We start from the raw sequence: 25,505 nt of genomic DNA, 5'->3' as shown, positions 1-25,505 counted from the left end.
GGATAGCCTAAAGATGGATAGATTAGGGGACAGTCAGACAGATTGGGGTAGGGAGTTCCAAAGGATGGTAAAAGCTCTGGAGAATTAGACTTGCTGTCACGTAAGCTAGACTTTCTGATAGACATCACCTCGGCTAGAAGGGTGACAGAGTTGGCCCTTTCATGCAGGGAACTCTACTTGATCCTTTACCATGACAGATTTGTGTTACAACCTGTTCCATTCTTTTTGCCAAAAGTGGTGTCGGCCTTCCATTTAAATCAGGACATTATTTTGCCTTTTTTTTTTCTCTCAGCCTTGTTTGGAGGAAGAGAGATGACTGCATTCTTTGGACATTGTCCAGGCAGTCAATGTTTATTTGTCTAGCTATGCAGAGATCAGAGGATCCGACTCTTTATTTTTGTTTTACCAAAAGGACACAAGAAGAGGCACACAGCTTCCAAAGCTTCCATTACCAATTGGGTCCATCAATTGATCATTCAGGGCTACGGTTTGAAACATAAAGCTCCTCCCTTTAGGGAGAGAGCTCTTTCTACCAGGGGTGTAGGAACCTCCAGGGCTTTTCGAAATCCGGTATCTGTGGCTCAGATTTGTTAGGGTCTTTTCACAGGGGGCGGATCAGTGCTGATATCCGCTTGCTCAGCTGGGATCGCCGGAGCGATCTCCGCTGAGCAGGAAGATGACAGGTCTATCTCTGCACACCGCGCAGGGAGGGACCTGTCACAGCGCCGCTCTCCCCTATGGGAGATCGGGTGATGACGGACCGCAGTGTCCGTCGTCACCCGATCCCATCCGATGACATCACCGCTGACATCCGATGACATCACCGCTGACATCTGACGCTCCATAGAGCTCTATGGAGCATCCGTTCAGGTCCGCCTGAAAAACTGACAGGCGGACCTGAACGAATCGGTAGTGTGAAAGGGGCCTAAGGCTGCTACCTGGTTTTCAGTACATACGTTGACAACATTTTATCAATTGGATGTTCAAGCAGGATTTGGATTTGGCCAGTGTACTGCGGGCTGCCGTATACGTTCTGATGGCTATTGTTTGGCAGGGTGTCTCCCTCCCCTCAAGGCTATTTCTCTGGTATGTCCCAGCAGGTAATGAATATTAGCCTGACTCTGTGTCCCATGATGTATGAAAAAGAAAATAGGATTTTTACGTCATACATACCTGTAAAATGATTTTCTTTGAGCACATCATGGGACACAGAGATCCCTCCCCTCTTTTTTGAGGATTCAGTGCTTGTTACAAAACTGAAGTGCTTCCTGTATGGGAGGGATTATGTAGGGGACCACTTCCTGTTTGAAGACCTTTGGTCTACCAGTGTCCATTCACCTAATGATGAAGTATAAACCAGCAGGGAATGAATATTAGCCTGACTCTGTGTCCCATGATGTAATCAAAGAAAAGGATTTTACATGTAAGTATGACATAAAAATCCTATTATTAGAGCATAGAAAACCCTGCAGAATTTAAAGGATGGTATCCTCTGTTCCCTGTATATATAATTGTATGAAAGGGTTTGGGTCGTACAATACGTGACACATCACTTCTGCTAGTTGTTACGCGAGTTGAACGCAAATGGTGTCCCTGCGTGGTTCTGAATCAGGCCTATTGTTTTAAGTTGTTTTTATGGCAATATTATGTATGGAATAAAGTCTTTTGAATACTACACTATGAGGAGCTCCTTCTTCTTGTTCCTTTGACATATGATCATTCGTTGGGGACCAGTCCTTCACCAGAAAATACATTTCCATTGCTATACATGCTTATGCCGCGTACACACGAACAGACTTTCCGGCAGACTAGGTCCAACAGTCTTCTCGACTGACTTTTCAGCGTAGTTCTGATGGACTTCCGAACGAATGGAATTGGCCACACGCGTACGGACTAAGTCCATTCAAAAGTCCATTCATATTTAACGTGGTGATGTAAGACGGGACTAAAAAGGTTCAATAGCCAGTAGTCAATAGCTTCCTTTGAGTCATTTTTGGTCCGTCGGACCAGCATACAGGGTTTTCCCCGATAGGAATTGAGTCCATCGCACAGATTTGAACCATGTTCTATTTCTAGGTCAATCGGATTTTTATAACAAAAAAATGATTGGATTAGCCCACACACGATCGGATTTTCCTACGAACTGATCCCGTCGGACCTAGTCTGCCGGAAAGTCCGGACGTGTGTACGCGGCATAAATAGGTGTCAAATCGGTCTGGTGAGTAGATTTTTGCCTGGTGGTGGTAGAAGTGGGCTCTAGCAGACTTTTTCCATTGGAAAAAATTTGAGAGCAGGATCTAAAATTTTCTGACAACAAAATGCGATCTGACTTTTTCCGATCATTTGTAGAGAATTCCGACGGACAAAGTGCCACACATGCTCAGATCAAATCACGAGACCAAAGCTATTGGTTACTAGCCTTTAGGTAGTCCCGTCGTACGCAACGAACGTCACCACGTTCCGAACGACCAGATTTTCCGACAACTTTCTCCGACCATGTGTATGCAACACCAGTTTCGGACAAAATCCGTCTGAAAAAATCAGATGGATTTTGTGGTCGGAATGTCCAACCGTGTGTACAGGGCATTACCAAGTCCCTAAGGAATATTATCACTCACTTGGATTGAAGAGTTTGGTGGTGGTTCACGGACATTTATAATAATTGTTGTTTATAGTATATGGACATTTCATTTAATTATTTTTCAGCATACATACTGTTTGATTGTTTATGTAATAGCATAAGGATATTTAACCTAGTAATTTCACAGTGTTTAGCATGGTTTCATGTATTCACACATTTATAGTTAATTACATACAGGGCACTTACACCCTCTTCCTGCCCAAGCTAATTTTTATCTTTCAGCGCTGTTTAAATTACAATTCTGTGGTCATGCTACACTGTACACAAACTGAATTTTTGTCATTTTGTTCCCACAAATAGAGCATTCTTTTGGTGATATTTGATTACCTCTGCGTTTTTTGCTAAACAAATAAAAAAATGACCTAAAATTTTGAAAAAAAAAAACGTTTTTCTTTTGTTTCCGTTTTAAAATGTTGTAAATAAGTTTCTCATTCACTGATGGGCACTGATGAGGTGGCACTGATGGGCGCTGACGATGGGCACTGATAGGCAACACTGATGGTTGACACTGATATGCAGCACTGATGGGCATTGATAGGCGGCACTGATGGGCACTCATGGGTGGCACTGGTGGGCACCAATGGGCACTGAAAGGCTGCATTGATGGGTAATTATGGGTTACACTGATAGGCACTGATGGGCACAAATACATGGCACTGGGGATGGGCACTAATTGGCAGCTGCCTGGGCACTGACTGACTTCCCTGGTGGTCTAAGGTGGCATCCTGGTGGTCCAGTGTGGTGGCCATACCTGGTGGTCCTGGCGGCATTCTGGTGGTCCTGGGTGGGCATCCGGGGGGGGGGGGGGCTGCACTGATAAACAATCAGCACAGAACCCCCCCTGCAAGGAGAGCAGCCGATCGGCTCTCCTATACTCGCGTCTGTCAGACGCGAGTGAGGAAACCCCCGATCAATGGCTCTTCCTGTTTACACAGTGATCAGCCGTGATTGGACATGGCCGATCAAAAGGTAAATTTAGTGCTTTTGCTCTCTCATACTGGTCACTGGAAGTTCAACATGGCACCTCCTGGCAAAGAACTCTCTCAGGATCTAAAAAAGAATTGTTGCTCTACATAAAGATGGCCTAGGCTATAAGAAGATTGCCAAGACCCTGAAAGTGAGCTGCAGCACGGTGGCCAAGACCATACAGCAGTTTAACAGAACCGGTTCCACTCAGAACAGGCCTCAACATGGTCGACCAAGGAAGTTGAGTGCACATGCTCAGCGTCATATCTAGAGGTTGTCTTTGGGAAAGAGACGTATGAGTGCTGCCAGCATTGCTGCAGAGGTTGAAGGGGTGGGTTGTCAGCCTGTCGGTGCTCAGACCATACCCTGCACACTGCATCACATTGGTCTGCATGGCTGTCATCCCAGAAGGAAGCCTCTTCTAAAGATGATGCACAAGAAAGCCCGCAGTTTACTGAAGACAAGCAGACTAAGGACATGGATTACTGATGAGACCAAGAAAAATGTATTTGGTTCAGATGGTGTCAAGCGTGTGTGGCGGCAACCAGGTGGGGAAAACATAGACAAGTCAAGCATGGTGGTGGGAGTGTTACGGTCTGGGGCTGCATGATTTCTGACAACACTGGGGAGCTACAGTTCATTGAGGGAACCATGAATGCCAACATGTACTGTGACATACTGAAGCAGAGCATGATCCCCTCCCTTTGGAGACTGGGCCTCAGGGCAGTATTCCAACAAAACAACCCCAAACACACCTCAAAGACGACCACTGCCTTGCTAAAGAAGCTGGGGGTAAAGGTGATGGACTGGCCAAGCATGTCTCCAGACATAAACCCTATTGAACATCTGTGGGGCATCCTCAAACGGAAGCTGGAGGAGTGCAAGGCTTCTCCAGCTCTGTGATGTCGTCATGGAGGAGTGGAAGGGGACTCCAGTGGCAATCTGTGAAACTCTGATGAACTCCATGCCCCAGAGGGTTAGGGCAGTGCTGAAAAATAATGGTGGCCACACAGAATATTGACACTTTGGGTCCAATTTGGACATTTTCACTTAGGGGTGTACTCACTTTTGTTGCCAGCGGTTTAGACATTAATGGCTGTGTGTTAAGTTATTTTTAGGGGACGGAATATTTACACTGTTATACAAGCTGTACACTCACTACTTCACATTGTAGCAAAGTGTTATTTCTTCAGTGTTGTTACATGAAAAGTTATAAGATATTTACAAAGGTGAGGGGTGTACTTACTTTTGTGAGATACTGTAGTTATTGTCAACAAAAGATAAACCATTTTAAAGAAATCAGGTGTAAGGCATGACCCAAGAGGTGTACATTAAGGAGCATGAGACAAGGAGAAAAGTGTGTTCATATCAAGAAGGCACTTCTAATATCTTGGCACCAAAGTTCCTAATGTTTTTGAAACTTAGAGGCGAATTCCATGAAATAGTGTTGGCTAAGAATTTGTATAGCATCCTGAAGAATTGGAAGGAGTGCTGTTTTCCATTTTCTGGTGCGCATGAGTCTCTCAGCTATGAGGATATGTGATAAGAGCACATGATGTTAAGGAGGCCAGTCCTCTATGTCAGCTCCTAGTAAAGCTAGTTGAGGAAATACAGTTGAAGGGTCTGTGTATTTGATGAAACGAGAAGGTTAATATCTGTCTAGAACTTAAGAAGACTGGGGCAGGGACACCATATATCAGGGGTGTCCAAACTACGGCCCTCCAGCTGTTGCAGAACTACACATCCCATGAGGCATTGTAAAACTCTGACATTCAAAGACATGACTAGGCATGATGGGGATTGTAGTTCCTGAACAACTGGAGGGCCATAGTTTGGACACCCCTGCCATATATGAAGTAAAGATCCTATTATTACCAGAGTTTTGCCAGCAATAAGGAGGCAAGTCTGGTACCATCGATTCTATAGAGAATTTTCTGGACTGATTCCCAGTGGGAGATGCTTAACCACTTGAGACCCGCGCTATAGCCGAATGACGGCTACAGCGCGGACCTCCTTTGCCGGGACTACGTCTATTGACGTCGTCCCGTGCACGAGCGGCCTGCGTGCCCCCTGAGGGGCGCGCGCTGCGCGCTCTGTGATCGGCGAGTCTATGAGACTCACCTGATCACTGATCCGAGCAAGGGGTCGATCCCGACCCCTTACCACGTGATCACCTGTCAGCCAATGACAGCTGATCATGTGATACAACGGAGCTGGTAATCGGCTATTATTCCTCCTCGCGCTGACAGTGCGAGGATAAAAAAAAAAGAGCCGATCACCGGCGGCCGTGATCGGGACATCAGTCCCGATCACGGCCAGCCCTGCCAGTGCCCACCTGCCCCCTGCCAGTGCCACCTCATTAAAAAATAAGTGCCCACAGTGCCACCCAGCAGTGCCCACAGTGCCACCCAGCAGTGCCCACAATCTGCCTCAACAACGGTGCTGCACCCCAGTGCCACATATCCGTGCCCATCAGTGTCATCTACCAGTGCCCAGCAGTGCCACCTATCAGTGCCCATCAGTCCCATCTATCAGTGGTACCTATCAGTGCCCCTTAGTGCCACCCATCCGTGCCACCCATCCGTGCCGCCTTATCTGTGCCAATCAGTACTGCCTTATCTGTGCCTATCTGTGCCACCTTATCTGTGCCTATTAGTGCCGCCTTAACTATGCCTATCAGTTCCCACCAGTGCAGCCTATCAGTGCCCACCAATGCAGCCTATCAGTGCCGCCTCATCAGCGCACTTCAATGAAGGAGAAAAATGATCTGTTTGCAAAATTTTATAACAAACTATTAAACATGATTTTTTTTTTTTTTTTTTTTTTTTTTTTTTTGCATCTTTTTTTGTTTGTTTAGCAAAAAATAAAACTCCCAGCTGTAATTAAATACCACCAAAAGAAAGCTCTATTTGTGGGAAAAAAATGATAAAAATTGCATTTGGGTACAGTGTTGTATGCCCACCCAATTGTCATTCAAAGTGCATCAGCGCTGAAAGCTGAAAATTGGTCTGGGCAGGAGGGGGGTTTAAGTGCCCAGTAAGCAAGTGGTTAAACACTTACTTGACTCCTGTCAGTGATCCAATGCTATATCAGCTGCAGCATTGCTCCCCTTATTTCTGAGAGTAGCAAGGGTCACTTGCTCCCTTTTCTGTAATTCAAGCTCCTGTGAGGAGGGAGCATACCACCTTTGCGTGTGTCTATGGACACACACAGCCCAGCTTAGGAGTACATGAGCTTGGGTGCCTTCTTAGCAGATGGCTTGCTGAGGAGGCACCCAGAGGAGGGACTGCCAAGCAGGAGGTAAGAGACCCCTCTGTGAAATATTATTGCACAGAGCAGGTAAATATGACATCTTTTTTATCTTGGTAAAAAAAAAATATCCTTTTGTATCACTTTAAGTTGTTGCTGCAGACATGTTACAGGTTGTAATTGCATTCATTTCATTTAATTTCAATGTGGTCTATTTTAATTTTAAAAATATGTACGTGTCAGTATGAGCATAATCTTGTTATTGTTGTAGCATTAAAAGTCTTGGTTAATTAGTTTTATAGTGAACCTAGGAAAGAAAGACATATCATTAGGCCGGGTTAGGCCCCGAGACATTGGTCCGACATTGATTCCATGCGACTTTAATGAACGGGATCCAATTTTGATCTGACTTGAGGGGAAACCCCACTCCAAAATGTACAAAAATTGTGCAGGCTAGGAAAGGGGAGAGGAAAAGCGAGAGCCCCCCCTCCTGAACCCTATCAAGCCACATGCTCTCAACATGGGGGATGCTTGGGGGCGGGGGGGGCTCTGTCCCCTGACCACAAAGCACCTTGTCCCTATGTTGATGTGGACAAGGGTCTCTTCAACCACAGCCCAGGGTTGTGGGGGTCTGGGGGCAGGGGGCTTATCAGAATCTGGAAGCCCCCCCCATGTGAATGAGTAGGGGGTACATAGTACCCGTACCCATTCGCACCCAAAAAAGTGTAGTGTAAGAAAAACAGGAGGTCGTTTTTGACAAGTTCTTTATTAAAAAGGAATAATGTCCCCCATGGTAGCTTCAACATCAATCACGATGGCCGTCACCACCGCCACCATGATTAAGGAAAAAAGAAAAATGTTCTTGCGCCGACGAAGACTCCGGCTGTTTTGTCAGCTCTGGTGTCTGACGGTTCTTATATAACTATGGGGCATAGTCATGCAGTGAAGTCACTCAAAGAACCCACCTATTTGTGACATCACTGCACTGGGCATAATGGGTCTGTGACATCACAAGGGGGTGGGGTCTCTGAGTGATGTTACCTTAAGGGGGGACATTATTAATGTTTAAAGGACTGTCCCATTTTTCTTATATTACATTGTATTTTTGGGTGAAGGGGTAGGGGTACTCATTCACATGGGGGGAAGAGACCCTTGTTCCCAACCACAGCCCAGGATTGTGGGGAAGAGACCCATGTTCCCAACATGGGGACAAGGTGCTTTGGGGTGGGGGGGCAGAGCCCACCAGGCTGCATGTTTGGACAAGGGTCTGGTATGGATTTTGGGGGGGAACCTCACGCTGTTTATTTTTTTATTTGACATGGGATTTCCCCTATAGACCCATGTCGCACTCATCTCAAAGTCTGATCAAAATCGTATCCCATTCATTAAAGTCACATGAAAGTAAAATCGCATCAGTGTGAACCCGGCCTTAGCTTTTCCATCATTCAGATTTCATCTTATTGCCTCAAAAAATATCATGCGTATTCTGTGTTCCTTGAAACTATATAGTTTGAATCTGATGTTAAAATTGTACTATTTTAATGCTTCTGACACAAAAATAATGATTAGTGACCTTAACCAAACATTTTAAAATGTAAGAATCTGCCAAAAGGATGAAACAATAGAATAAAACAATCAGATATATTTGTTTACATTTTTAGAAAAACACTAGCACTAGCAAACATAGCCTTTGGCATTTATTACTGCTTCAAGAAAGTTCCATATAGCTGGCAGTGAAATAGTTAATTTCTTCCATGAGCAGAAGTGGAGTCATTAGCCTGATGGCAGTGAACTGGTGATTAATCTTCCTTGTGCTTGCTGGCCAGAAGCCCTCTGTGAATCTGCTGGCAGCCCTTGATTTCTGCAAGCTTCTGATCCTCCCCAGGAGTACTGAATCCTGCTGATGCTTGTGCTCCTACCCTTCAATCCCCAGTAAAATTCCACCTAGGGGCCAATGTGCTGCTATAGTGAAGACACACTCTGACAGTGCAGCTGAGAGAAGCACAAGCTTTTCTTCATGATACTTCTGCTGGGACTTCTGTGCCGAGCCTGAAACCTGCTTCCACAAACAGTACTGAGCAAACAACCACCAAAAGCACTCAGTATGAAAATACCAATGTCTTAAGAGTGCAGGAAATTGGTGTTATTATAATTCACTGCCCAATTGTTCCTTCAGCTCTATGGGGATTCAATGGCAAATTACATTTTATGTGGATATATAAATCTAAATTTATGTATCTGACCTTGTGGTATTCTTTATGTTGGAACAATGAGCATTTGAGGATTGTGATAAATATTATATTAGAACTATTAAACAAAAAGGTAAAACCAAAAGGATGCAATTGGTAGATCAGAATACCTGTCTAAATATGTTGTCATAATATATAATGACTAAAAAATGTAAGATACTCCACCAGCATAATATATAAACTAAAATCTGTTGTATACAAAAAATAATGCACTGTAAAATTATAAGATTTTAGATTGTTGATTACTGAACTATTTACATTTTAACCACTTAAGGACCAGACACATTTTGAGATTTTGGTGTTTACATGTTTAAAACAGTTTTTTGTGTTTTTTTTTTTTGCTAGAAAATTACTTAGAAAAAACAATATATAATGTTTGGGGGTTCTAACACCCTAGAGAATAAAATAACGGTTGCTGCAATACTTTTTTCACACCGTATTTGCGCAGCTGTCTTGCAAGCACACTTTTTTGGAACAAATTCATTTTTTTGAATAAAAAAAATAAGGCAGCAGTAAAATTAGCCCTTTTTTTATATTGTGAAAGATAATGTTACGCTGAGTAAATTAATACCCACCATTTTATTTTCAATCTACGCCTCTTCCCTGGGTCAGCTGAATATCATTTCTACGCTGACGACACATAAATCTATCTCTCCACCCCTCAACTCACTCAATCAGTCTCCTCACGCATCACCAACTTACTAAAAGACAAACAGTATCTGTATGGATGTCACAACATTTCCTTAAACTCAACTTGTCCAAAACCGAACTTATAATATTTCCTCCCCCACGCGCCTCTTCCCCTGACTTCTCTATCAAGAGTAATGGCACAACCATCCACCCATCCCCACATGTCAGAGTGCTAGGTGTTATCCTGGACTCTGAACTCTCCTTTCAGCCCCACATTCAATCACTTTCCAAAGCTTGCCGTCTCAACCTCCGCAACATCTCTAAACTACGTCCCTTTCTAACCAATGAAACCACAAAGCTCCTGATTCACTCCCTGGTTATCTCTCGCCTTGACTACTGCAACTCCCTCCTCATTGGTTCACCTTTAAATAGACTATCCCCCCCTTCAGTCCATCATGAATGCTGCTGCCAGACTCGTACACCTTACAAACCGCACAGTGTCTGCTACCGCTCTCTGCCAATCCCTCCATTGGCTGCCACTTGCCCAATGAATTAAATTCAAAATACTAACACTTACTTACAAAGCCATCCACAACTCTGCCCCCAGCTACATCACTAGCCTAGTCTCAAAATACCAACCTAATCGCCCACTTCGTTCCTCCCAAGACCTCCTGCTCTCTAGCTCCCTCATCATCTCCTCGCATATCCACCTACAGGACTTCTCCCGAGCCTCGCCCATCCTCTGGAACTCACTACCCCAATCTGTCAGACTGTCTCCAAATGTATCCACTTTTAGGCGATCCCTGAAAACTTTCCTTTTCAGAGAAGCCTATCCTGCCTCCATCTAACAACTTCACTATTGTCTCAATTAGCTCATCCCCCACAGCTATTACCCTTTTGTATAACTTGACCCTCCCTCCTAGATTGTAAGCTCTAACGAGCAGGGTCCTCTGATTCCCTTTGTCTTAAATTGTATTGTATTGTATTGTCTACCCCAACGTTGTAAAGCGATGCGTAAACTGTCGGCGCTATTTAAATCATGTATAATAATAATAATAATAATAATATGTCATGCTTCAAAATTGCACCCGCTCGTGGAATGGCGACAAACGTTTACCCTTAAAAATCTCCATAGGCGACATTTAAAAAACTCTACAGGTTGCATGTTTTGTGTTACAGAGGAGATCTAAGACTAGGATTATTGATTGACTACAGATCGTGGCGATACCGCACATGTGTGTTTTGAACACCTTTTTCATATGCGGGCGCTACTCACGTATGCATTCACTTCTGCGCGCAAGCTCGGCGGGATGGGTCGCGTTTAAATTTTTTTTTATTATTATTATTTATTTTACCTTTTATTTTTACACTGTTTAAAAAGAAAAAATGCACTTTTATTCATATTACAAGGAATGTAAACATCCCTTGTAATAGAAAAAAACATGGCAGGTCCTCTTAAATATGAGATCTGAGGTCAAAAAGTCCTCAGATCTCATATTTAGACTAAAATGCAATAAAAAAAAAAATAATAAATTGATAAAAATCACTTAAAAAAATTGTCCCTTTAAGAGCTATGGGTGGAAGTGATGTTTTGACGTTGCTTCCACCGAGCAATTGTATGGAAACTCTCCATACTGAGCCATCGAGAGGCCGCGATTGCCTCCGCTGCTGCCAACAGCTCTGGTAAGTGGAGGAAGACACCGGATCATGGCGGGAGGGGGGCCCTCTCCCGCCACCGATAAAAGTGATCTTGCGGCGAATCTGCGGCAGGGACCACTTTTATCTTGTAGAGGACCGCCCGCTTAAGAAGGGGATACCGGGTTTATGGCAGCTAGCTGCTGCCATAACAACGATATCCTCCTTCAAAAAGCCGCCGTAAAACTGTGGCAGTCGGTCCATAAGTGGTTAAATACAGAAATATATGAACAGAAAAGCACAGCTGATTGCTGTGACAAATGTGGTGTCTGATCCCACTGCTGCCAACAATATGTGGTACACACAGTGTCAGATCACATATGTTGCGACAACACTCTCAGCCTCACCCTACACAGATTATCCAGCTCACAGGACCACAATCTAGGAGCCAGCAGACTGAGTGATTAACACTAAGTTTAGTTAACTACGTGAACCAATCATTCACAATACTGTATTTGCAATAACAATTATACTTTTAACAAATGTCTGTATCAAATACTAACAGATAAGAATATTTCAAGATTTAGAAATGCTCTTCAAAGAAACAAGGATTCTCTAAAGTAGGCCCCCCCCCCCCCCGGTTCGGTTCTCACCAGAACCTGCAAACGGACCGTAAATTTGTGCGAACTTTAGAGACCCATTAAAGTCATTTGTACCCTCTTCTATTGATAAGGTTATAACCTGCAGAGGGTATAACACGACATTGTTATACCTGCAGAGGGTATAACACAACATTATTGGTCTATAAGAGCAGCGCCATACCTACCATAACATTTTCTTTCCAAACTCCTACTTCACCCACCAAAGGTGCAAGTAAAAGCGTAGGTGCAGCAGTTCAGAGTAGACAATTTTCATTAACATTTATATACATAAAAATATCTTCTTTTTTCATTGTACTTATTCCACTGCACAGATCAAACCACAATTCCTTGCTTTAAATATCGTGTCTATAGTATGCCTGTAAAGTGGCACATGTTTCCCATGCTTGCAACAGTCCCTGCACAGAATGACATTTTTAAAGGAATAAAAGTAATTTAAAACTGCTTGCGGCTTTAATGTAATGTCTGGACCTGGCAATATGGATAACAATCGGTGAGACAAATGGCATGGGTACCCCAACCCCCCCCCCAGTCCATTACCAGGCCCTTTCGGTCTTGTATGATATTAAGGGGAACCCCGCACCCAAATAAAAAAAAGGAGAGGCGTGGGCCCCCCAGGCCCTATATACGCTGAACGGCAATATACAGGCGGTGCAAAGAAGACAGGGACTGTAGGTTTGCTGTTAAGTAGAATCTGTTTGTAATTTTGAACTGGTACATTTTTAAAGGGTAGCTCCAGTCAAAAAATCTATTTTTAAGCTTTTTGGAAAACATAGGGAAGGGTTTTCACCCCTGTAACAATTGCTCTTGGTGGGTGCTGGAATGCCCTGCTGTGAATTATTATATCAAGAATTGTAGTTACATGCCATTGTTGAACATTGGTAGAAAAATTGGGCCTTTGGTGGTGGTGCTGGTGCCACAACACTGTAAGTCCTCACAGTTACTCTTGTGGGCGCTGGAACAGGCCCTGCTGTGAAATATTATATCAAGAATTGTAATTGCATGCACCTGTTGAACAGGGGTAGAAAAATTGGGCCTTTGGTGGTGGTGGTGGTGTTGCCATAACACTGTAAGCCCTCACAGTTACTCTTGGTGGGCCCAGAAATAGGCCCTGCTGTGAAATATTAGATCAAGAATTGTAATTACATGTCCCTGTTGAACAGGGGCATAAAAATTGGGCCTTGGGCACTGGTGCCACAACACTGCAACACCTGACAGATACTCTAGTTGGAGTGCAGGAATGAGCCCTGCTGCAAAGTATATAATAAAAAATGGGCCTTAGGCACTGGTGCTGGTGCCACAACACTCACGCAACCACTGACAGATATTGTAGCTGAGCGCAGCAACAAACCCTCCTGCAAAATATTGCATCAAAAAATTTAATTGCACGCCCTGTTAAACAGGGGCTAAAAAATTGGGCTTTAGCCACTAGTGGCGTTGCTCAGAACCAAAAATGTTCTTACAAGCTATCAGCATGATCATTAAGGAGGAAGAGGATAGTTACTCAGCATAACAGGATAGTCACTCAGCATCAGCATAGGCAGTCTTGAAGGGATCTGATATTTAAAAAAAAAATTATTCAGTTACATCAGCATCAGGTGCTTGGTAGCTGGTGGTGATCCAAGACTGAGTCATTTTTATGAAGGTCAGGCGCTCAACCGAGTCGGTGGACAGGCGCACACTGTGATTGGTTATAAAGCCTCCAGCAGCACTGAATGTGCGTTCCAAAATAACGCTGGATGCAGGACACGCCAGTAGCTCAATTGCATACTGTGCAAGCTCTGGCCGGTGATCCATCTTCAAGACCCAGTAACCCAGAGGATTTTTGGTGGGAAAGTTGTCCAAGTCTGATCTTGCCCCTAGGTATTCCTGCACCATGTAAATCAGACACTGGAGGTGGTTGCTGGAACCAATCATACCTTGGGGCTGCAGACTAAAAAATTGTCTGAAGGCATCGGTCAGACGGCCACCTTCTCCACCGCTCCTTCTGTGACTGACCGAAGCCTCAGCAACACGTTGTCCAGGACCAGAAATTTGTAACCCCCCAGTCTTTGGGAACGCATTGCACAGACCTTTCTGCAAGGCCTCATAAAGATGTTTCATCCTCTGCTCCCTCTGTGATGGCAAGATAAGGTCCGCAACCTTACCCTTGTAATGTGGATCAAGGAGGGTTGCCAGCCAGTAATGATCCCTCTCCTTGATCTGACGAATACGAGGACCCTTCCGCAGGCTTTGCAGGATCAGGGAGGCCATGCAGCATAGGTTAGCTGAGGCATTTGGTACGGAGTCCTCTGGGTCACTAAGGATGACATTATCCACAGCCACCTCCTCCCAGCCACGTACAAGTCCACTGGTTTCTTGGGGCTGAATCCCTAAAAGACTGCTGCTGATGCTGAGTGCCAGGCTCCACCTCCATGCTGACACAATCCTCCTCCTCCTGTGTGATTGGTGGGGCAGCAGAAACACTGTCTGGATAAAGGGGGCCTTGAGAGGTAAGGTGTCACAGTCCCTACCGTGTCTTTTAGACAGCCAGTCGTGGTCGCGCCACAAGTGGCTCTGGGTGGTATTGAACTAATGACTGTTTGTTCTTGCGCCTGTTTCTTTAACCCTGAGCCACACCTCAGTTCTATTCTGCCTGCTTTCCAGCCATGCCTAGTTTTGCTTAAAGTACTGTGGGCAATTCTGTTTGTGCCTGTCTCTCTTGGATCAGCTGTGGCAGGTTACCTAATCAACTGGGTATAAAACACTGCCTCACGCTTCAGGGCTTGGTCAGTTCCTTGTGTCTTGTCACCAAAGGTATCTGTGATCCTGTGTTCAAAGTTACAGTGTTCCAAGACTGACCCCGGCTTCTGACCCTGGAATGTATTTCGTTTATGCTGACTTCTGAAATCCCGGACAACGGCTTTACTTCGATGATCCCTTGGCTTTTCCTGTCAAGCCACCGTGCACAGATTCACCGCCCAGGTAGCTTATCTCTTTGTTACCGTGGGCTGTGTGTATTTGCAAGGGTGAGCGTATATCTCTGCACCATGGACTCCAACCTAGGTAAGCCCCCACATAAGGAAGTCCTCCTCTTTCTGCCTCAAGTGCCCTGTCCATTATTCAACGCAGTGTGTGCTCCAAAAGGTGGACAAGAGGGACAGTGTCACTGATGCATGCACTGTCACTGCTCACCATCCTCGTGACCTCCTCAAATGGTGACAGGACAGTGCATGCATCCCTGATCATAGCCCACTGGCATGGGGAAAAAAACGAGCTCCCTGACCCTGTCCTGGTGCCATAGTTGCACAGGTACTCATTGATGGCCCTCTGCTGCATGTGCAGCTGCTGCAGCATGGCCAACGTTGAGTTCCACCTGGTGGGCATGTCACAGATTAGGCGGTTCTTGGGCAGGTTAAATTGCTTTTGGAGGTCAGCCAGCCAAGCACTGGCATTATATGGCCAGGGGAAATGCACACAGACTTTCATGGCCTGCCTCAGGACATCCTGTAAGCCTAGGTACCTGCCCAAGAACCGATGCACCACCAAGTTAAGGACATGAGCCAAACAGGGCACATGGGTCAGTTTTCCCTGTCGGAGGGCGGAGAGGAGGTTGGTGCCATTGTCGCAAACCATTCCTGGCTTAAGCTGGCATGGCATCAACCACCTCTCAGCCTGCCCCTGCAGAGCTGACAGAATCTTTGCCCCAGTGTGCCTCCTGTCCCCCCAAGCACACCAGCGCAAGCACCGCAAGGCATCTTTTTGCCTGCGTACTTGCGTAGCCCCTTGAACGCCTACAGAACACCCTTGGTTCCGAGGACAAAGCACAGGAAGAGGCCATGGAGGAACAAGAAGAAAAGGAGGGGGTGGAGGAGAGAGGTGTGTCCTAATTGCCAGTAGTAGCATTTTGGAGCCGTGGTAGTGGAACAACCTCCAACATTACTGCACCTTGTCCTGCATCCTTCCCCCTGTCCATGCCTGCTGAACCATGAGTCAGTGGTAATATGCACCTTACCGCTGACCGCCCTGTCCAGCGAGGCATGGACATTGCCTTCCACATGCCGATAGAGAGCCAAAATCGCCTTCCATGAGAAAAAATGTCATTTGGGAACCTGCCACTGAGGAACCGCACATTCCACAAACTCACGGAAGGGGGCAGAGTCTACCAACTGAAAAGGCAGCAGTTGAAGTGCTACCAATTTAGCCAAGCTAGCATTCAATCTCTGGACATGTATATGGCTTGGAGCAAACTTCTTTCGGCAGTGCAGCAGCTGGGGCAGGGAAATTTGCGTGGTACAATCGGACGTCGGTGTACCGATAGCAGATTGCCCGCAAGTACTTGGCTGTGACACACCTAATTCTACACCAGCATTTCTCAACCTTTTCAACACAGAGGAACCCTTGAGTAGTTCTCTGGTCTCTGGCAACCCCTTCTAAAAATTTGAAATCTACAACTCATGATACATTAGTGTGATGGTCAGTGGGAAGAATGGTCCTTACACTTGTGGTCATTGGGAAGAATTACCTCCGTACAGATAGCTAAAAAGATCAATGGTGTGAGTGGGAACTTATCTGAGAGGCAGTAATTGCCCAATGCTGAAGGAACCCCTAGCAACCTCTGGAGGAACCCTAGGGTTCCACGTAACCCTGGTTGAGAATCACTGTCCTACACCTTCATTCCTCTCAGTGCAGGTTTCAGAGAGTACTGAAGGTATAGTGGGGTTGGAGATCCGAGCTGATGAGGAGCAAGGAGAGGTCTGATGTTTTGGCCATACAAGAAACACTTGAGACATATGTTGCAAATAGCAGCGGTGAGATCTGATGCACTCATCTCAAAAAAGGTCCACACCAAAAAAGAACTTTTGGAATAGCGCCCAGAGACAGTAGCGCCCTGCACATGCGGAGCTCTATGGTGTGATGCAGTCGGTGTGCTGCCCTTAAGATGGCCCCTGGAGGGCATCCTGCCTCGTTTGAGATGTACATCCTCCTCCTCTCTCCTATCAGGCACCCACGTGGAGTCAGTGACTTCATCATCCCCTCCCTCCTCATCACTGGGGCAAATCTGGCAGTATGCTGCAGCTGGGGGAACATGACTGCCAGATTGCTGTCCTTCTTGGGCACCCCCTCTCTCTGGGCTCAGGTTACTGCCTTCCTGTAGCTGGGTACCATCATTGGAGCCTTCAAAACGCTAGGCATCCTCCTGGAGCATGTACCCAACACTGTAGTCAAATAGTTTGGGGGACTACTAAGGAGGACATGGTGGGTCTAGGGAAAGAATGACTTATGCCATTGAGCCAAAGGAAGAGGCCGTGTTGGCATCTGCTTTGCCAGACAAAATACCCTGAGCCTGGGTGAGAGAGGATGAGGTGGAAGAGGACAGCTTGATCATCCACTCTACCGAGTCTTCAGCATGTTGCGGTTCAACACGGCCAGCTGCCGAAAAAAGGACAAGCGTGTCCCACGGCCACGTGCTGATGAGGATGCACCATGTCCACGACTAGTACTGTTGCCTCTAGACACAGAGTCTGCTTGCCCTCTTTTATTGACTTGTGACTGTCTGCCTCTCCTTGTTGGCCTTCCAGACATACTGATGGCCTGTAGTGAGATCTAGCTGCACAAAGCTGGGATGTGTGTATATATATATATATATATATATATATATATATATATATATATATATATATATATATATATATATATATATATATATATATATATATATACACTAATTATACTGCAGCTAGCAAGCTAGCAGTAGCAGAATCAACTGCCTGCCTGTAGTATTATTAGTATGAGAACACCAGCAATTGTCTTCAGGTAGCTTTAGGTGCACACTGTGCAGAGGACACAATACACTAACTGTAAATATTGCAGCTGACTGCCTGTGGTATTAATAGGGTCAGAAGAACACCAGCAATTGTCTTCAGGTAGCTTTAGGTGCACACTGTGCAAAGGACACAGTACACGAACTGTAAATACTGCAGCTACCACAATCACCTGCCTGCCTGTCAGTATGTTAGGAAGAGAATAACAGGAATGGATCTAGCTAAACTGAATACAGTGTATATATATACACACACACAAAACACCTAGGATGCATATATATCCTACATACACTGTAACTGCAAATAACTGACTCGCCTGCCTACTCTATCTAACTTAAATCAAATGACACTGTCTCTCTCTCTATCTCCCCGCCTCCACAACACACTACACAAGGCCACCAAGCAGGCGGCCTTATATAGTGTGGGGCGTGTACTAAACCCCCTGAGCCATAATTGGCCAAAGCCACCCTGGCTTTAGCCAATTACGACTCTCTGTACAGACGGCGCTGTTATTGGCCAAGCATGCACTATGACCCGCAGGCTTGGCCAATAACAGCGCCGTCTGTACAGAGAGTCGTAATTGGCTAAAGCCAGGGTGGCTTTGGCCAATTATGGCTCAGGGGGTTTAGTACACGCCCCACACTATATAATCAGCAGCCAGCAATGCATTGCAATGCCACAGTGAATTATGGGCCATGACACGCCACTCGCATTTGGCGCGAACAGCCCATAACATTCACAATTCGACGAACACCCGAACAGGCGATGTTTGAGTCGAACATGGGTTCGACTCGAATCCAAAGCTCATCCCTACTGCCAAAAGTTCAGTCCCCCTTTAGGTTTCCATTGAAGCTCTTTCTTGCCATCCATTGGCTATAGGATCATTAATGTGGTTCTTTAATCATCTACGCCTGCCTATACTATGCCCCGCTCTATCACATTCTTTAGCAACCTGGGACAGAATACGCCACCATAGCCCTTTATCCTCCCCACATACTCCATTAGCACCCATTTTTTGTAACCCAGAGTTCTTACCTGGGTTGATGCCACGGTTGTTTCAATGGTGGCTTAATAAGGGGTTATTAAGAATTGGCGACTTTCTCGAGGGAGACCAAATATGCTCTTTACATCACTTTAACCACTTGCTTACTGGGCACTTAAACCCCCCTCAGTCCCAGACCAATTTTCAGCTTTCAGCGCTGATGCACTTTGAATGACAATTGCGCGGGCATACAACACTGTACCCAAATGAAATTTTTATCATTTTTTTTTCCACAAATAGAGCTTTCTTTTGGTGGTATTTAGTTACAGCTCGGAGTTTTATTTTTTGCTAAACAAACAAAAGAAGATGCAAAAAATAAAAATAAAAAATCATGTTTTAATAGTTTGTTATAAAATTTTGCAAACGGGTCATTTTTCTCCTTCATTGAAGTGCGCTGATTAGGCGGCACTGATAGGCTGCATTGGTGGGCACTGATGGGCTGCATTGGTGGGCACTGATAGGCTGCACTGGTGGGCACTGATAGGCATAGTTAAGGCGGCACTAATAGGCACAGATAAGGCGGCACCGATGGGCACAGATAAGGCGGCACTGATGGGCAAAGATGGGCACAGATAAGATGGCACGGATGGGTGGCACGGATAAGTGGCACAGATGGGTGGCACGGATGCTGCAACTGCCTCCCAGCAAAATTTTCCGGTACGACCAAATCGCATCTTTCATCAGATCTAAACTCAACTTACGGGGGTGGGACCCATTACGCTCAAAACATTTAAACTATCATGCCAAAACAGGAGCTTTCAAAGAGGGCGTGTATCTGTGGTATACGCCTCTCTCGTTGAATCAGACTCCAAGCTTGCCTACAGTGGTGTGAAAAAGTGTTTGCCCCCTTCCTCATTTCCTGTTCCTTTGCATGTTTGTCACACTTAAGTGTTTCGGAACATCAAACCAATTTAAACAATAGTCAAGGACAACACAAGTAAACACAAAATGCAATTTGTAAATGAAGGTGTTTATTATTAAAGGTGAAAAAAAATCCAAACCATCATGGCCTCATTTACAAATTGCATTTTGTGTTTACTTGTGTTGTCCTTGACTATTGTTTAAATTGGTTTGATGTTCCGAAACACTTAAGTGTGACAAACATGCAAAGGAACAGGAAATGAGGAAGGGGGCAAACACTTTTTCACACCACTGTATATGGTTCAGTGGGAAAGGGACCTGAATCTTACCTTTGATATGATTAAATGGCAAGATATCACCTTTAACCTATCTACAATATCCATTAATACCACTCTTATAGAGGCTAACTACAAAACACTCCTATGATGGTACTTGGTCCCGACCAGGGTAGTTAAAATGCATCCCTCCACCTCGCCGAATTGTTTTCGGTGATGTGGCCAGTTGGGGACGATGTATCATATTTGGTGGCAATGCCCCCTTGTTACTTGATTCTGGATAAGGATATTCAACTTCATAAACTCAATAACGGGGTAAATATCCGTAGATCTCCAGAAGCTGCTCTTTTTCATAAACTACCAGATAAGGTGCCCAAAAAAAAAAATCAATAAAATTGATCACATATATACTGCTGGCAGTGAGATTCACAACTGCTAATCATTGGAAACAGTCGATCATTCCTCTAGATCACGTTAAAAGTAAACTCAATTGGATTATGATTGACAAGCTAACTCATATACTCTGTAATAGCTCCAGAAAATGTAATAAGACATGGGACCCATGGATCAGCCAATACTCAACTCCGTAGGGAACTCCAGGATGACTCTCTCTTCCTCTATCTTCTTTCTTTTATCTGTTTAGCTTCCTTTCCTCCCTTTCTCTCCATTTCCTTCTTATTCCTTTCTGTTCCTGGTATTTACAGGTACGATACTTTTGATTGTCTATGGGGCCTCACACTGTAGAGGGCCCTAAGATAGTCTCAGGGAAATTCACCAAGGCTACTCAGGGGCTTCCCAACCATAAGTTTATTTTCCCCTTTCCCTCTTTTTTATTTTTTTCTCTGACTTAAACCAATATTCGGGTTCTCCATCACTTGCTATACTTGATGGCATTCTTGATCATTGATGGGAAGTACCTGTTCAGTCCCACTAGCATTTAGTTATGGGTCGGCCTCTTGTTTTGGATGTAAGGAAAAAAATTAGATATATGTTATGGCCGTATTTTCAATGTTATTTATGCTATTATGTTGATGACCTGAGAGTTGATGTTGCTGCACTATTGTGTCTGTTCATGCCAAAAGTGTCGGTAATCAGTATCGGTGAGTACTTGAAAAAATTATTGGTACTTTTACTTGGTCTTAAAAAAAGTGGTATCGGGACAACCTTAGTATTGATATTATCTTAGACATATTTAAAAACGTGAGTTAGTGAAGGCTTAAATCATATTTCATCCATATATCTAATCAGATTTTTAACCACTTGCTTCCTGTCCTATTGCAGATTAATAAGTCACCAGGACCAGATGGCTTGCACCTGAGGGCCCTTAAGGAACGTAGTCAGGTAATTGCCAGACCATTGTTGCTAATTTGTACGAACAGTCTACTGACTGGAATGGTTCCAGCTGATTGGAGAAAAGCCAATGTAGCACCAATATTTTAAAAATTGCCAAGATACATCCCTAGGTATTACAGACCAGTTAGCCTAACATCAAATGTATGCAAGCTCTTGGAGGGGATGATAAGGGACTATATACAAGATTTTAGTAATGACAAAAAGGTACCATTACCAGCAGTAATCAGCATGGATTCATGAAGAATCGTTCTTGCCAAACCAATCTATTAACCTTCTAGGAGGAGGAGAGCTGACATCAGGAGCAGACTGACCATTAGGGCATTAGACCGAGGGCCCGGGCCAGTAGGGGGGCCACATTAGAGGCTCCAGGTACCTCTTTCTTCCCAAGGAATATGTGCTTATCCCAGAGACCAGTGCGGAAAGAAGATCCAGCACTGAGCTCTGGTTACTGGCTTTTGTAAATGTCACTAGTAGGGAAGGGGTTAACACTAGGGGCAAATCAGAGGGTTAAATGTGTGTTCCCTCAGTGTGTTCTAACTGTATGGGGATAGGACTGAGTAAGAGGAGACATTGTTCATTTTTACTAGGAACAAGCAATGTGTCTCCTCTCCGCCTGACAGCACAGGGATTTGTGTGTTTACCCACACAAATCCACGTGCTGGCGCTCATGCACGCGATCGCACCCACTGGCCATGCACATTGGGTTCCCCGTTGTGCTGCGGCCGCTTGCACATGCCTCAGTACAAGTATTGTAGGGGAAATGCAGGTGAGGTAGTCACCACAATTACATAGTAATCCCTAAATAAAATGCTATAGGTACATCATCAAATTATTGCCAGGATAGTCAGAAAGAAGGAAAAAAAAAGGAAGAAAAAGAACTTAGTGGTCAAAGGAGAATAGTTCGATCATCATTCAAGTAAAGAATACAGGTTCATTATCTCTCGTTCAAAAAACATATAAATGATAGGTTGGCATTCAGTCCTCCAGGATGCACCGTGCCCAGGGTGTGGATCGAATAGGCTTCACGTTGTAGTAGTTGGCAGTCTCGGTCACCACCTCTAATGGGCTGTTGGACATGTTCTATGACCATACCTCTTAGGTCATGTATTTGATGTTTGTGTTTGAAAAAATGCACAGCCGCTGGTTTATTATGGTTAATCTGTGTGCCCACCTCTGTTTTAGACAGTCTAATGTCACTTCTGTGTTTTTAAGATCTCCTTTTAAAAGGGCTGGTCGTTTTGCCACCATAAGTGAGTGCACATGGGCATTTGAGGATGTAGACGCAATAGTCAGTGTTGCAGTTCAGGTACTCTTTTATGCGATAGCGGTTACCCCTGTGTGGGTGCGTGAAGTGTTTGCCACATATAAGGGAATTACACACATTGCAATTGTGGCATTTGTAGTAGCCGGTCTTCTGGGAGAGTCTCAGTATGGTTATGGCATATTTTTGTCAAGGATCAGCTTGTATGACAAAGTCACGAAGAGTTTTGCTGTGTCTATGTGCGATTAGGGGCACCATTTTTAGTTCATATGCCAATGCGCTGTCTGCTTATAGAATGTGTAGTTTTTAGTTATGGTCTGTTTAATATGATCATATTTGTGGTTGAATGTGTGTATGAACAGTGGTCGATCAAAAGACCCAGAGGGCTTGGTGTGAGTAGTCTCAATCTTGGTTAGTGAGTGGTCAAGGACTTCTGCACGGGACCCCCTTTCCCGAAACTTATCATACATCTTGTTTAGCTACTGTAGTTTGTCATCTTCGTCAGAACAGATCTGTGACACTCTCATGAACTGACATATCAGCAGACTATTCAAGAGATGTTTGGGATGTGCACTTTAACAGTGCAGGAGTGTATTTTTGTCAGTGGGTTTTGTAAAGAGAGATGTAACCAGAGAGCCTTGAGAGTTAGTGATAATTACATCCAAGAATGAAATGTTACATGGTGAAATTTCAGGTGTGAACACAACCCCACCCAAATGAGACAATATACTCCTAATAAACAATATGGGTGGAAGGGCAATCAAAAAAATTGGAAAAAACCTTTTTGGAAGAAGAGAGGCTATAACAATAATCCTAATCGGAGAATATTTAAACCGCCACATTATACCAGAAGATCTCCATCGCCTCCAAGAAGAGATCGGGATGATATGAACAAAAGGTATCAATATGAAGAACAAAGGAGAAGAGATGAAGACAGGAGATATACACAATATCAAAATGGAAGAGGAAGATCCCCTCATGACCAATATCAAGAATATAATAGACGAAGAGAAATTTCACCACAAAGAGATCATTATACAGTACCAGTTCAGAATAGGTATGAACAACTCAGAGAATATGATGATCAAAGACAATATGGTAATATAAGAACCCCAGCACGTGGACGTTATGAATCACGAAGACAAGAATATGAGAAAACCCCGTATCATTTTTTAGATCAACGTCGGTGGGACCCCCCTCGATATCACGAACAAAAAATATCACCAAGGAAAATCGACAGACGCTCCTCGGAGCACAGGGAAAACAAAAGTCCCAGAAAAACGGATCACCAAAGGAACAAAAACAAAGAGGACCCACAAAGGAGCAAAACGCCCAGAAGATCCCCAGAAAAAGTAGAGAGACGAAATGGAAGAAACGAAAAACGAGACGAGGTCGCCGAGCAGGAGTCAAAGAACAAAAGAAAAAGAGAAAGATAGGTGAGGGTATAATTAATCTAAGTGAAGCCACACTGACAAAAGAAGAATTAAAAGTACTAGATAAAGGGTTAAAATTTGCTCCAAAAAGAAATTTGAATAAATTTAGCACATATGTAGATATCAATAAGTTTATAAGAAGCATGAACATAAAAAAATATATGCTAAGTGAGCCTGGAATTGGTAGAGGAATTAAACTCCCGGATCAAAACGGTATATTATATACAAATTTGCGGAATAAATCCCTTTTTAATCCACCAGGGACGAATGATGCTCACATTGAAGTTTTTAAAAAAATGGTTTTAAAAGACTTACATGAACTGAAGACGAAGAAGATTTATGACCCTATTGATATCAAAAAAGGTATTCGGCAACTTGAAGCAAGAAAAGACATTGTCATAAGACAAGCCGATAAAGGTGGAGCCATCGTTATACAGTCAAAAAAAGATTATAACGAGGAACTAAATAAACAATTAGGAGATGAAACTACTTACTTGAAATTATACAATAACCCTACCTCGCAATATAAGAAAGACGAAAATTATACAGAAAGGATTGGAAAAAGGACTGATTAACAAAAAAGAAGCCAAATATCTGGTGCCCAATACTTGTAAGGTACCTATTATATACACGGTCCCCAAGATACATAAAAATGAGACCAATCCCCCTGGCAGACCCATTGTAAACGGAATTAATTCTGTTTGTGCAAGACTTGGGGAATATATTGATTTTTTTCTGCAACCTACAGTAAGAGAAACTAAATCTTTTTTAAGGGACACTAAACATTTGATCCAATCACTAAACACTATTAAATTAGAGGATGGACCCACTTATTTAGTTACAGCTGATGTGAGCTCCTTATATACAATAATTAACCACGAAGAGGCAATACAGGCTACTAAATGGGGCCTGAGAAACTTTAGTGCTCTAAAATGTAAACAAAGGAAATTCATTGCTGAATGTTTACGGTTCTGTCTGGAGTCAAATTATTTCTGGTTTGCTAATGATTATTACAAACAGATCTGCGGAATCGCAATGGGAGCGAAATATGCACCTAGCGTAGCTAATTTGTATATGGCCCAGTGGGAGGAAGAAAGTGTCTATAAAGATTTACCCAAACAGGTAAAACTTTATAAAAGATTTATAGATGACCTTATTCTAATCTGGTCAGGGGATAGAGATAGTCTAAATGACTTTTGTTCCAATCTGAATATGAATCAAAAAAATATTAAACTGGTATGGAGTATCAACGAGGAAAAAACAACCTACTTGGATCTAGTGATTGAAAAAAATGGAAATTCACTAAGTACCCGCACCTATTTCAAAACAGTGGATAGAAATAGCTATCTCCCTATAGATAGCTGTCATCATCGAAGATGGTTGGATAACATTCCCAAGGGACAGCTAATCAGATTGAAACGTAATTGCTCCAATAAATCAATCTTTT

General features: G+C 44.0%; 1 protein-coding gene across 1 annotated transcript in view; it reads left to right on the top strand.

The window, feature by feature from the left end:
• LOC143929932 (uncharacterized) overlaps positions 1 to 25,505 on the top strand; it is a 77,411-nt gene that overhangs the window by 12,297 nt on the left and 39,609 nt on the right. Inside the window, exon 3 of the mRNA XM_077453866.1 lies at positions 21,293 to 21,352. The gene's annotated coding sequence lies outside the window, so the exon portion shown is untranslated. The remainder of the gene's footprint in view (positions 1 to 21,292; positions 21,353 to 25,505) is intronic.

The sequence above is a fragment of the Lithobates pipiens genome, unplaced genomic scaffold, assembly GCF_037356315.1.
Source record: "Lithobates pipiens isolate NorthernLeopardFrog02 unplaced genomic scaffold, aLitPip1_a1.2 Scaffold_25, whole genome shotgun sequence".
NCBI lineage: Eukaryota > Metazoa > Chordata > Amphibia > Anura > Ranidae > Lithobates > Lithobates pipiens.
This window is presented reverse-complemented; position numbering and strand designations above follow the sequence as displayed.